Genomic DNA, 11,502 nt, shown 5'->3' with positions numbered 1-11,502 from the left:
TTTTCTTTCTTTTTTCCTTGCTATCTTTCCCCTTTCTCTAATCATTGTTTCTTACTTTTTCTTTTCTATTTTTGGGGAAATTTGACATATTGTTTTATGTACCTCACACTAGACTTGAACTTACTATGTGTCTTAGGATGATTTGAAACTTATAATTCTTGTTTATTTACCTCTCAGTGTTTTATATTATAGCTCTGCACCACTTACCTAGTTTGTGTGGTAATGGTTCATATCCAAGACTTTGTGCCTACTAGGCAAGTATTCTGTCAGCTGAACTACATCCTCAACAATTGTACTAAATATCCTTTTCAAAAGAAATTCTGAAAGGATTTAATAAAAGTGATGTAATGAATTCATTTTTATTGCTTTACATGTATAGACTTTGAAAGATGTTTATCATTTTGTATTCTATATTAAGGTACAAACTATATTCTTTTACTGCAGAGCCCATGATGTCTTTATCTCATTCTATTTTATTTAGGTATCTGCATGTGTGTGTCCCCATATGGTATTCCCATATTTGTGCCTATGCCTGAGAAGGCTAGAGGCGATGGATTCCCTTTCAGCTGGAGCTGCAGGTGGCTTTGAACTACCATGTGGATTGAATTATAGTCTTTGGATGGTTTTCAAGTGCTCTTAGCCAGTCAGCACTCTCAGTAGACCATGTGATCATTTGAAGTATACATTCATGGTTTAGGATGAACACACACACACACCAACACACACACACACACACACAGACACACACACACACACACACACACACAAGACATAAATCGTTTCAGATATGGTAGATGGCAAAGGCTTTCTTTCATTATTTTGTCTGCCCACTCATTCAATTCACAATTCGTTTACTCTACAGAAGCTGTTTAGTTTCATGTGATACTTCTTGTCAAATTCTAATTTTACTTCATATGCTACTTTAGTCACATTTAGAAAGTCTTACTTGCACCTATAACTTGAAGTGTATGCCACATATAATTTCTTTAGAAATTTTAGAATATTACATTTTAAGATGGGGCTTTTGGTCCATTTGCAGATGCATTTCATGCAGGGTTAAGCGGTAACAATATAGCTTCATTTTTCTTTGTGTTGAAATCCGCGATTCTCAGCATTATCTGTAGTGTATTTTCTCCATTGTACATTCTTCATATCATTGTTAAAAATCATTGAGCTGTAGTTTAATGTACACATGCCTGTTTCCTCTATTCTGTTTCCTTAATCTATATGTCTATTGTGTGTGTATACAGTACTAATCTTATTATCCTCTGCAGTGTAGCTTAAATCAGGTTCAGGGATGTCTATGCCTCACACAGTTTTGCTGTTGTTCCAAACTGTTTGGGTTATCTCTGGTCTTTTAATTTATATGGAGTTGTTTGAATTTATTTTTATGTCTGTATAGAAAGGTCCTAGTATTTTGACTGACATAGTGCTGATTATGTAGGTTGCTTTTAATGTAATCATCATGTTCAAAATATTAATTATGCCAAACTATGAGTATGGAAGTTCTTTGCAAATTCTGATTTTCTTACTCGTTTAATTTCATCAGTATCTTCAAGTTTTGATTTTATATGTCTTTCTTTCATGGTCTATATGTATTTCTGGTTATTTTATTCTCTCTGTGTGTGTATGTGTGTGTCTGTGTATGTCTATGTGTATGCTATTCTGAAAAGGATTGATTTTCTTTTTTTCTTTTTTTGGCATTTCATCATTGACTTATAGAAAGAGTTATATTTTTATAGATTTTTTTCTTACCACTCCTTTACCATGTTTATTTGCTTCAGGTTGTTAATACCCTGTATCCCTCATCTTAAGGATGTTTCAGCTCTATAGCAATATTGTGCTGCAGGCTCTTTCCAGAGGCTATGAGAATAGAGTATTTCTATATGGAAGAGCCTCATAGAGTCCTTTGTAAAGCCTAAGAGCAATGCTCAATATCTGTACTTTGTAGAAAATTCTTTAGAAGACATCATCAAAGACCCCAAGCTTTGTGGGCACCACGGTACAAAGTCTTTACAATGTCAACCATTTCTTGCTTGTCTTCCATGGCCCAGCTGATCTTGTTGTTTCCAGTGCCCAAATCAATCGTGATATGTTTGTTTCTGAAGAAAAACATGACCACAAAGGTCAGATAGCTCATACATCTTGTTAAAGTCAGGTAATTCTGTAATATCCACAAGATGAAAAACTGCACAATTTTTAACCTTTTCAGCAATGTTGATAGAACCTCATCCATCTTCATTCAAGTGGGGTCCCAGTCGTGTCCAAAACAAGTGAAGACCACACGGTCCTCCTCTGAAAAGATAGCCTGGTTTACCTGTCAGCCTCCTGCACAGCTGGACACCAAGAGATACCTAGTGTGAGCACACGTGGCCCAACCATCAGGTCCTCCACCCAACACCAGTGCCTCTTCTGCTGTAACACACTGTATTTTTATAGATATTTATATATATTAATTTTGTAACTGGACACTTTGCTGAAATTATCAGCTCTTACACTTCTTTTTCTTTTCGTTTTGTGTGTATGTGTGTGTTTTGTGTGTATGTGGTGTCTTTAGGGTCTCTTATTTGAAGAATCCTATGGCCTGCCAACCTTGATACATTGATTTGTTTTCCTGTTTATGTGTCTCTAATTGTATATCTCTAGCTATATTGATGAGAAGACATTATATGTTAAGATGTGCTCCGTTTCCAGAGCTTCCTTAACTTTTAATATAAAAGTAATCTGGATTTTGTCAGAGACTATTTCTGAACCTAATGAGACTATCTTTTAATTGTGTCTTAAGGCTATTAATGTGATAAATAATGTATAGTGAATATGGAAACATTCTTGCATTTCTCATGTTAAACAAACTTGATTATTTTGAGATGAGCATGATTTCACTTTATCAGAAAGAATACATTGTATTTTGTTGTTTTGTTTTGATATTTAATTCAATGTGGGTGATATCGAAATTATCAAACATATTTGGAAGCCTTCCTGTTTTTCTTACTATATGAAATAATTTGGATAATATGAGTATTAATTCTTTTTTGAAGTTCTGTTAGCATTCTGGAAATGCATCTAATCTGGGCCATTTACAGTTAGAAGTTTTACGATTGTTCTAAGCTGTTTTATTGTGAATCTGTTTAATTAATTTATTCATATTGGTTTGGTTTTGGATACTGTACACTTTCATAAATTTTTGTTTCTTTTTATTTTCCAGTTTTATAGAATAAAAGAGATGTTAAGATATGACACTGCCATATTCTGAATTTTATGTGTTGGGGATTAGGGATACCATTGCTCTGATTAAATACCATGAATACTGGAACATGATCCAAGAACAGAGTCATGTGTGGGGAATTCTGAGTGCTTGTGAGAAAATACAATACATAAACAGATAACAAATAAATACATAAATCAATAAATAACGTAAAGATGACAAGAGTCATGACCTCTGTTTCTTGAGATGTGCTTTCATGGCCCTCTCGGAGATAACAGAATAGGAGTGAGTCTATGTCGGATTATTCATTTCAACTAGCTACACTTACTTGTTTATGTGCCTCTATGGTAAAACATGTTTTTGCCATGGGCAGCTTGTTCTTGTGATGGTAAATTTTATTTATGTAATTCTTTTTTGTTAGATATTTTTATTTATTTACATTTCAGATATTATTCTTTTTCCCCATATCCCTTCATAAGCCCCCTATCCCATCATTCCTCCTCCTTTTTGCTTTTATACCATTTTAATTACATGTAAGTATTAAGGTCAGTTCTAGGTTGAGGAACTAGCAATATAATAGATGCAAATAGGCAAAGAACAAGCAAGACAATAAACAAAGTTCCATGATCACTCTCATGATTACTATTTCGAAATGTTTATCAGGAAGACCAAAATATCTAAGCCTACTTCCCTGTCCTAGCCCAAAGTCATTTTCATGTCTGAAGCCTCTTTGTTCTAGCCTAAGATTTATATTCCTACCTGAAATTACTTCTTTGTTCTGGCCTAATGTCAGATTTCTGCCTGAAGCCCATTTCCTTGTTCTTGGCCAATGTCAGATTTCTGTCAAGCAGCCCCAAAAGCTTTCCATATCTTCCCCCTTTTTATTTCATTAACAAGACTGAGCCTGTATTTGGTTGTTCAGATAAGAATGCCTTCCTTATCCATGATGGAATATACATTATCGAAAGCAATGAACTTTTGTCTCAGGTTGGTAAGTTTCTATGCAGAATATTAGCTGTCCTTGGCTTGCCAGCTTGTTAAATTAATAACTCTGTCTGGGGGGTTCATTTTCAGTTTCATGTACTTTTGGCTGCCAACAGGTTTGCAAGCAAAGGTGGTTCAGGAACATATGTCCAACACAGTTTCCCAGTCACCATTGCCAGGGCACTCAGCAAGCTCACGGGTCAGCATCATTCTTTGTCTCATCATCAGCATGCCTCACCAATCACTCTGGCAGCCACCATGTTCCTTCAGCATCCTGAAAAAAAAGCCTCTTTCCCATATCAAATACCTGATTGGAATCATGACATATGTCAGTAAATAAATCCTTCCTTTTTACCTAGGCATAAGTCTGCCTAGTTGTTAGGGTGCCATGGGCACTCAGCAGATAGTTCCTTGGCATCCATTTTTTTAAATTATATATTTTATTTATTTACATTCCAGATGTTATTCCTTTTTCCTATTCCTCCTCTTGAAACCTCTTAGTCCATCACCCCTCCTGCTACTTTTATGAGAGTGTGCCCCCACCCATCCATCCACTCCTTGCCCTCGAATTCCCCCACATTAGGAAATCCAGCCTTCATGGGACCAAGGACATCCTTTCCCACCAATGACTGAGAAGGCCATCCTCTACTACATATACAGCTGGAGCCATTGGTCTCTCCAAGTGTGTTCCCAGGTTGGTGGTTTAGACTCTGGGAGATATGGTTGGTTGGTATTTTTCCTCTTTCTATGGGGCCACAAGCTCCTTCAGCTCCTTCAGTCTTCTCTCTACTTCCTCCAATGGGGACCCTAGGATCATTATGATGGTTAGGTGCAAGGCTCTGCCTCTGGCTGATTCTCTCATGAGACAGGATTATTAGGCTTTTGTCATCATGCATTTCCTGGCATCGACAACAGTGCCTGCATTTTGTGACTGCACATAGGATGGATCCCAAGGGTCTCCAGACAGCCCCTCCTCCAGTTTCTGCTCCACTCTTTGTCTCCATATTTGCTATCATGAGAATTTTGTTACTCTTTCTAAGAAGGACCTAAGCACCCACGCTATGGTCTTCCTTCTTCTTGAGCTTCATGTGGTCTGTGTGTTGCATGTTAGGTATTGTGAGCTTATGGACAAATATCCACATATTAGTGAGTGCATACCATGTGTGTTCTTTTGTGACTAGGTTACATTTTTTAGCATAATATTGTCTAGTTCCATCTGTTTACCTAAGAATTTCATGAATTCCTTGCTTTTAGTAGCTGAGTAGTACTCCACTGAGTAAATGTACCACATTTTCTGTATCCATTCCTCTGTTGAAGGACATCTGGGTTCTTTCCAGCTTCTGGATATTATAAGTAAGGCTACTATGAACATAGTGGAGCATGTGACCTTGTTATATGTTTGGGTATATGCCCATCTTTGGGTATATACCTAGAAGTAGTATATCTGGTCCTGAGATAATACTATACCCAATTTTCTGAGGAATCACCAGACTGCTTTACAGAGTGGTTATACCTTCTTACAATCCCACCAACAATTAAGGAGTGTTCTTCTTTCCTCACATCCTTGTCAGCATCTGCTATTACCTGAGTTTTTGATCTTAGCCATTCTGACTGATATGAGGTAGAGTCTCAGGGTTGTTTTGATTTGCATTTCCCTCATGACTAAGGACGTTGAACATTTCTTTAGGTGCTTTTGGACCATTTGAGTTTTTCCTCAGTTGAGAATTCTTGTTTAGCTCTGTTCCCCAATTTTAATTGGGTTATTTGATTGTCTGAACTCTAATTTCTTAAGGTCTTTGTATACTCTGGATATTAGCCATCTTTGTTGGGTCTTTGTATGGTTTAACTATGAGCATAATTGTGGCTTCAAAGAATGATCTTTGTAGTGTTCATTCTGTTTCTATTTTGTGGAATAGTTTGGTATTTTGACTATTATGTGACAAGAGGAATTTCTTTTCTGGTCCAATCTATTTGGAGTTCTGTAGGCTTCTTATATTTTTATGGACACCCTTTTCTTAAGGTTGGGAAGCCTTTTTCTATAATTTTGTTGAAGATTCTTACTGGCCCTTTTATGTTGGGAATCTTCACTCTCATCTATACCTATTATCCTGAGGTTTGGTCTTCTCATTGTGTCCTTGACTTCTTGGATGTTTTGGCTTAGGAGCTTTTTGCATTTTGCACTTTCTTTGAGAGTTGTGTCAATGTTCTCTATGGCATCTTCTGCACATGATATTCTCTCTTCTATCTCTTCTATTCTGTTGGTGATCTCTGACTCCTGGTCTCTTTCCTAAGGTTTTTATCTCCAGATTAATATCCCTTTTTGATTTATTAATTGTTTTGTAGAGTGAAAAATTATAAAGACAATTTTGTGAAAAATATGCAGTTTTTTTTTTCTTTGCCCTTAGACCTGAACAGAAAGAGTGCAAATTCCAGAACACGGAACTGGATGCAAGATTTCAGGCCTTTACTTTCACTGCCCCTGGGGCACATTCTGGGTGGAGGGCATTATCCCTGAATCAGAGGACATTTGCTGGATTAACATTCCTCAAGCCTCAAGGTGGGGCTATGGCAAGTGAGAAATAGTTAACCTGAAATAGTTGGTAATGACAGGGTAGGGCCCAGTGACATGGTAAAACTACATTTTTGAGAAGAATGAGTATGCAGAGTGATTTTCACGTGGCTCTAAATCATTTAGGGTAGGTTCTTCTGAAATGTTCCACTGTTCTTGGTTACCCCCCCCCCTTGAGGTTTTCTCAGTGTTACAGCCTGCTGATGTTCAAAATTTGTAAAACAAGCAATCACGTGTAACAGTATGAAAATTCCTTCCTTTCCCCACCCCATGCTATAAAAAAAAAAAAAAAAAAAAAAAAAAAAAAAAAAAAAAAAAAACCCTCAGCTTGCTGGCCTTTTGTCAAAATTCTGTTCCCGCGTGAACAAGCAGTTTTGACCGTTGGCTAGCCAACTCTCCCCCAATAAACCTTTGCTGATTGCATCCAGGTATGGTTTCTTGTGATTTTTGGGTGGTCGTGATTTCTTGAGACTTGAGGAAGGGTCTCCTGAGTTTAGGGGTCTTCAGTTTCTACTTCCATTTTTAGATCCTGGATGGTTTTGTTCAATTCCTTCACCTGTTTGGTTGTGTTTTCCTATAATTCTTTAAGGGATTTTTGTGTTTCCTCTGTAAGGGCTTCTATCTGTTTACATGTCTTCTTCTGTAGTTTCCTAAGGGAGTTCTTTATGCCCTTCTTGAAGTCTTCTATCACCATCATGTAAGTGATAGTAAATCTGAATCTTGCCTTTCAAGTGTGATGGGGTATCCAAGACTTGTTATGGTGAGAATATTGGGTTCCAAGTAACCCATGATTATGCCAAGTAACCTTGTTTTCTGTTGCTTACATTCTTGCACTTTCCTTTCACCATCTGATTACCACTAGTGCTTCCTGCTCTCACTGTCTGTGAGAACTTGTCTTTTCTGTTATTTTGGTTGTGTCAGAACTCTTCAGAGTTCAACTGTGTCTGTGATCCTGTAGTCCTGTGTATCAGACCTCCTGGAAGTCAGGCTGCCTCTGGGATCCTGTAGTCCTATGATTCTGGGCGTGTTTAACTTCCTAGAAATCCAGTTTCTTCTATGATCCTGGGGCTCTTAGAGCTCCTTGGAGTCCAGCTTCCTCTGGGTATTGTGAGACTAATTGCAGAGGTAGCTCCCAAGATTTGCTCAGTGTACTGGCTCAGATCAGAAGGAATCTGGGCCAATTGGTCAGGGTATGGTGTCTTTCTGGGAGCAGACCAGCTATGAGTCTGCCATAACAGAAAGCGCCAGGCTGATGGGGCAGAAGTGGAGTGGTATTTAGGAGGGCAGGGTTTTGGTTGGTGATGGATTCCTAGTGCATTGCTGGTCTCCCAGCTGCAGCTTTGAGATTTCAGGTTGTTGGGTAGGGTTCTTACCACCTGCTCTGAGTACAGTAGCTCCTCTGGGATGGGTCAGAATAGGGTGTCTTCCAGGAAACAGACCAGTTATGAGTCTATCACAGCAGGAAGCTATTCATGTGATTCTTAACCTGCCAAAGACAAACCTAGGTTTGGAGAGATTTTGAGAAAGTGATGTTTGAGATGAGAGGAGGAAACTTCTCAAAGTCAATTTTGAGAACAAGCTGGCAACACTTTGTTCTGGCCAGACACACATACAAACAACTCATCTTTTGCAGACCAAAGCCCAATCTTTTATTTATATATCAATTCAATCATTACCCCAGATCCTGAAAATTAGCATTTTATGACATTAGCCCATTGGTTCTCTGAAAGAAACAGACAGTACATTTTCTTAACATAACAAATGAACTCAGAGACCTGCCTGCTTTTGTAAGAACAAACAATAGGCTTAATCTCACATCCTGAGATTACCATTCCCACCAAGCCTGGGTGGAAACTCACTCTGTTCAAGGATGACCTTGAACTCAAGAATCTGTCTGTATTTGTAAACACAGTAAGTTTAGCAGGGTGGGATCTTGTCCTGAGATCACTGTAAGGGTCTGAAAATCACTGAAGGAAGACCCTAGACACAGAGTGTTTGCAAAAACAGAGTGTTTATCCTGTAGAAACAACTATTATGCTAGGATAACTATTGTTCAGAATGGCAATGCAGACAAAGACATTTGAGTCCCTTTTATAACCAAACTGCTTAATAGCTTATGAGATAAACAGCAGACTTCTAAAACCTAGAGCACATTCCATGGGGTTACAAAAACCATTAACTGTAGGTCATAAAGATATACACCATATGACAAAAGGTGCAAAGACAGGAGTAAGATATTGACTAGGTTTATCTATTCAAAACCTCAAGGACAGCTTAGTTATGGTCTTTAACTTTCCATGAACCTTGACACTAGTAACAAGTATTTAGCCAGATAATTGTTCCTAGTGGGTATGCATTTCTCTATTATAAACTTCTTATTCAATTTATGACTTGAATTTATGTGTAAACTCTTAGTGTGTTTTTAGTACAAGACTCTGAAAGTCCTACAAGGGCTGAAAACAAAGGGCATAAACAGGCCTCCCTCTTCTTCTCTTCTGGAAACTTAGAAAATCACAATTCCTTGCATAGGCTTTCTCTAGCCTCCCATTGTTTTACTGTGAGGTGCTAAATAGGAGACTGCAGCTTCTTGCCTCAGGGCAACACAGACAGGCTCATCAGCTGCAGAAGCAAAGTACCTTACATTTAGGATAGATAGCAAGTGGTTTATGGCTGAGTTTATGAGCAGAGACAACATGGATTAAAAAGGACTCTTCAATCACCATTTCCTAAATCTTTTTATCTCTTTTCTTAAAATCATTCTGACAAGCTGGCTTATTAATGTAGCTGTTCTTCTAGGTCAGTAAACCTCATAATATAATTCACATTGCATGCTTATATTTTGTATATGTGAGAATTACATATTCTTGAGCCCGTGTTTTCAGAATTCGTTCACACAGCCTTAAGGGCTGTACTGAAGGTTGCACCATTCACCACCTTGCTGAGGATCACCAGACACATACTATCCTCTTGGTCTGTTATGGTTTCTAATTACCATGGAGTCATTAACTTTGGCAGAGAGAACGTTCCTGGACAATCTTAGCAGGAAGAGACCCACTTTCTACTGGCTCTGATCCAGGGGTGGGAAACCATGTCACACCATCCTTCTATAGCATTAACACTCCATTCATTTATTTGCTCCATTCTCCCAGTTCTCTCTATTGTATTACTATAGAGTAATAAACTTATGACAAAAGCAACATGGAGAGGAATCTATTTGGCTTACATTTCACCATTCCATTAGATCACCAACAGAAATCAGGGCAGAAACTCAAGCAAGACAGGAATCCAGAGGGTGAAGCTGATGGAGAAATCATAAAGGAGTGCTATTTCCTGGCTTGCTCCTCATGGCTTGGGGAGCTTGTTTTCTTATAGAACCCTGGACCGGTAGCCCAAGGGTAGCTTCCCCAAAATGGGCTAGACTCTCCCCCATAAATTATTAATCAATAAAATGTCTTACAGCTGGATTATATGAAAGGATTTTCTGAATTCAGGTACCAGCCCTCCTTTTGGCATCTCTAACTTGTGCCAAATTTACATAAAATTGGTCTTCATATGTATCTGTTTTAATATCCACCTTCTTTTTCTCATTTTATTGAATATGGTAGTTTAATTATTTTATTTAACTTGATTAAGAATTTATCACTCTTCATCATCTTCAAAGAACCAACTTTTTCTTTTATTAATTTATTTGTTCTGTTTTTGTTTCTATTTTGAAAATTTCTTTAGGCAAATTCTTCCTCCTTTTTTTTTTGATTGTTTGTTTGTTCAACTTTATTTTAATTTTGATTTTATTGCTTGTTTTTCCTGTTTTCTGAAGACTTTTATGTTCATCACTAAATTAATAGTTTTTAATCTGAAATTTTTTAATTTTTATTTTATCATTTTATATGTATGAGTCCACCCTTGTGTTTTCTTTGAAGATTTTGCTTCTAGGGCTGATATAAATATGTCCCATCAATTTTAACATGTTGTGACTTCATTTTGTTCAATTTTAGTAACTTTTGATATTTACTTCTTGATTTCTCCATTCATCTTACAACCATTCAGTAAAGTGTTGTTTGGTCTTTGAGTTTATATGAAATAGGATTACCTGATTATTCTAGGAACAACATAGTTACTGAATTCATACATACTTAATTTACATATTATGTTCTGTTGGCTAGTAGCCAACACTGAGGGTTCTATACAAAACAGGTGTTCCATTTAGAATTAAAACTGCCTTCAGAATTACTTCATCTGGCCTGTTACTTTGAGAAAAATGTCTCATTTAGATGTAAGCATTAAAGCCTGTAAAAAACATAGTCAGTCATTACAAAAGACGCTGTTGCACATTAATTAAATATTGACAACCAATATTTTTCTATCTAATTATTCAGATTTTGTATCATGAAGAGTAATATAGGAATGTGACTTACTATAAACACTTTGATAGCTATATTATAAAAATATTCATCATATTTTATTCTGTAGATTTGACTGTAACTCTGCAACACCCTTTTAGTTAAAATATCAAGAGATATACTGAAAGAAAAAAAAAGTTCAACTGAGACCTAAAATATAGGCAGGTAAGTGCTAAATGTCTAAGAACCTATTCTTATACAATCTTTAGGTACCAAAATAAATGGTGAAATTGTATTGATTGTAAGTTAGAGACACTGAAACTTTAGTGGTGTATATGCTCTAAACATTGACCCAAAAAGCTATTTTTATAATTTTGCTTTAAGAGTAACTTGGTGAAACAAAA

At 37.0% G+C, this 11,502-nt stretch overlaps 1 pseudogene; it reads right to left on the bottom strand.

Moving 5' to 3' along the window:
• Positions 1 to 1,931: 1,931 nt before the first annotated feature.
• LOC117718668 (thioredoxin-like protein 4A pseudogene) lies at positions 1,932 to 2,314 on the bottom strand (annotated as a pseudogene).
• Positions 2,315 to 11,502: the final 9,188 nt, after the last annotated feature.

Source organism: Arvicanthis niloticus, chromosome 13 (genome assembly GCF_011762505.2).
Source record: "Arvicanthis niloticus isolate mArvNil1 chromosome 13, mArvNil1.pat.X, whole genome shotgun sequence".
Classification (NCBI taxonomy): domain Eukaryota; kingdom Metazoa; phylum Chordata; class Mammalia; order Rodentia; family Muridae; genus Arvicanthis; species Arvicanthis niloticus.
This window is presented reverse-complemented; position numbering and strand designations above follow the sequence as displayed.